We start from the raw sequence: 3,171 nt of genomic DNA, 5'->3' as shown, positions 1-3,171 counted from the left end.
ACGTTCCCTGAGTTTTTCCAGCAAGATGGTGCACCACCACATTATGGGTGCCAGGTCCGAACATTCCTAGATGAACAGTTTCCTGGAAAGTGGATTGATCGTCGTGGGCCAGTTGAATGGTCCCCAAGGTCTCCCGATCTGACCCCCTTAGACTTTCATCTTTGGGGTCATCTGAAGGCAATTGTCTGTGGTGTGAAGATATGAGATGTGCAGCACCTGAAACTACGGATACTGGATGCCTGTGCTGGCATTTCTCCTGCGGTGTTGCTATCAGTGTGTGAAGAGTGGGAGAAGAGGGTTGCATTGACAATCCAACACAATGGGCAGCACATTGAACACATTTTATAAGTGGTCAGAAACTTGTACATAACTCATGAAAGAATAAAGTTACATTGAAACCAAGCACACCATTGTTTTTCTTGTGACATTACCAATGAGTTTGATGTGTCACATGGCCCTCTTCCTATTGAAAAAACAAAAGTTGTATCCAAGATGGCCGACTTCTAAATGTCCACCATGGTCACCAGCCATCTTTAGGAGTTTGCCCCCTCACATATACTAATGTGCCACAAACAGGACTTTAATATCACCAACCATTCCCATGTTATTACGGTGTATCCATATAAATGGACCATCCTGTACATTGCTGTCTGTATTATTGCTGAAGTCCTAAATGATCACCTTTAGTTTTTGCGCTAATAACATCATGTACAGTCAGACAGGCATGGAGAACAGTACTGACTGGGAGAGGCTTGAACAGATCACATAGTTCAATTCAACATATAATACTTTAAGAATGCACAAGCATCTACTTAAAATCTATTGAATTTATCATCTATGATATTATTATGTACAATTCCAATGTATTTTGTTTATCTCCCTTAGATAAACAGGCAGCATTAAAGTATGAAATATTCATATACAAATACACATATAAATGTGTCTACTGTCTCAGTGGCTGATAGTGTCCCACAGGCCTCAGTGTGAGCTTGAAGACATTTATAATGTTTAAGTAGTTTAATGTATCGGTGCTGACGATAAACACAGTTTGAATGAAAGCTGGGGAACTTTGGTAGCACAGAAACAAGTGGCTATTCTTTGTGACCATATGGATCAGTCATTTTACCATTATTTCACCCAAAGGCACCAAGTTAATACTCAAAAAAGCTGCAGCAATACACACAAATATAAACAGTAGTTGGTGACAACTTTGCTTTTAGCGTTTAACCCTCTGGGGTCCAGGGTATAATTGGCCGTTTCTGACTACTTTTGATTTGGCCTCTATATTTCACCTTTAAAAACTGTTTATCTTGCCAATCTGTTATTTTCTCATTTTGACAAACTGTATCAGCACAATTTATCTAAATTCAGACAAAATTTAAAATACGAGTAGAAAGTGATATTTTTGACCGTAAAAACCACAGGCATGTTTAACGAATCATTTTCATAACTTGAAATGCAAATAGAAATTTTACATTTTTTAAAACTATGCACAAGTTTTGCAAACAACATAGTTATATGGTACTATCTACCTAAAAATGCAGCCAAGGCTTAGACATTTTTTATATAAAACTATTTACAGAACAATCAGGTGTTCTGCATCAAATAAGAAGGCACACAAATTATTTATGCAACTCCAAAAAAAATAGTTTGTGTCCACTATAACACAGATGAGAACAGCACAGCGATAAACCTGCAGGTCTGACAGCAGGTGTGTCACTCAGCGTTTACACTGCAGTCTGTCTTTGGTAGCTTTTTTGCAGCAACTGTGACATTCACTAGTAGAACTGGCACATAAAAGAAAACAACAACTATACATGGACATGGTTAATATTATGTAACAGCAGTGTTAGAAAATGTTGAGTATGTTTCCTCATCTCTGCTTCTGTCATAACTAATCTGACCACTTGAGGGTGCTGTCAAATCTAATAAACTGTACATCCAAGGTTATTTTGTACAAAGGGCTATGTTTACATACAAATTATTATGGTAACCATTTACTGGAGATATGTTTAAAATAATCAGGCATTAAAATATGCAGTTGCATTTAAGCAAATTAAACGGAGAATGTCCTTCATTAATTTTCTGCATATTAATTATTAATGTCCAGAGGTATATATATATATATAACAGACAAACCAACATTACATTTTCACATCAGTTAACAGGCTCACCTCAAAGTGATTATAACAAAGAAAGCTACCTGTTCCTTAGCATAAATGACTTAGTAGTAATTAGCATTAGGTGTCTCTGTAGTTTACCAGTGTTGGCTACCATGCAGTAGCACATTTAGGAAAATGACTGAAAGAAGGTAGGTTATTAAATCTGTACAAGCGGGTTTAGTTGTACAAGAAAGTTACCTAACAGGTAACTTTTAGTGTCAACTTCCCATTATGTACTTTTTGTGTCCTTGGGGTTTTCCACAGGTTCAACAGCTTCATTCACAACCAAATTTACAAGTTAGTGATCTTCTTCAGCCCTTGGTTACACAGTGGTGCACATTTAAATGCCTTACAGACACCAATTATTCTCTGGTATGCAGTCATGTGAAACTATTTTTATTACTGGGCATCACGTCACCTTCGTGTGCATGTGCATGCCTATGTTCCTCCTACACTGATAAAAATGAAATTGCCGTCTAAAAAAAGGTGCTCTGTGCTCCACTGCTCTGCTGGGGCCTTTCTCTGTGAAGCATCCATGTTTTTTCTTGATACGCTGGCTTCTTCTTCTTCCCTCTGTCCAAAAACATATGTGCTAAGTTAACTGGCAATTCTGTTGCCTTGTGAATGTAAGTATGAATTGTTCTCTCTGTGTTTGCCCTGTGATAGACTGGTGACCTGTCCATGATTTTCCCAAACTTTTCCGCTGGATTGATAAATATTAACACTTCATATTAAGAATGCAAATCATATACTTAGGTCATGCTGAAGTTATGCATGACTGCTTATGACTGCATGAATTAATGACGAACAATGTTCCCTCCAAGCTGCGCACGTGCGCAATTGCGCACTGCTGGCACGGTCTCTGCGCACAGAAAATCTGCGTTGCGCACAGAAAAAATCTAAATCTAACCTGAATTGAAATTAAAATTAATACTTTAACGATTCTGTTTTGCAGTGTTAAGTCAATGAGTGACTGGCTGCTCCCGTATGGGATTAGAACGATGCCACC

The sequence above is a fragment of the Perissodus microlepis genome, chromosome 7 (genome assembly GCF_051167445.1).
Source record: "Perissodus microlepis isolate ML-2025 ecotype Zambia chromosome 7, ASM5116744v1, whole genome shotgun sequence".
Classification (NCBI taxonomy): domain Eukaryota; kingdom Metazoa; phylum Chordata; class Actinopteri; order Cichliformes; family Cichlidae; genus Perissodus; species Perissodus microlepis.
This window is presented reverse-complemented; position numbering follows the sequence as displayed.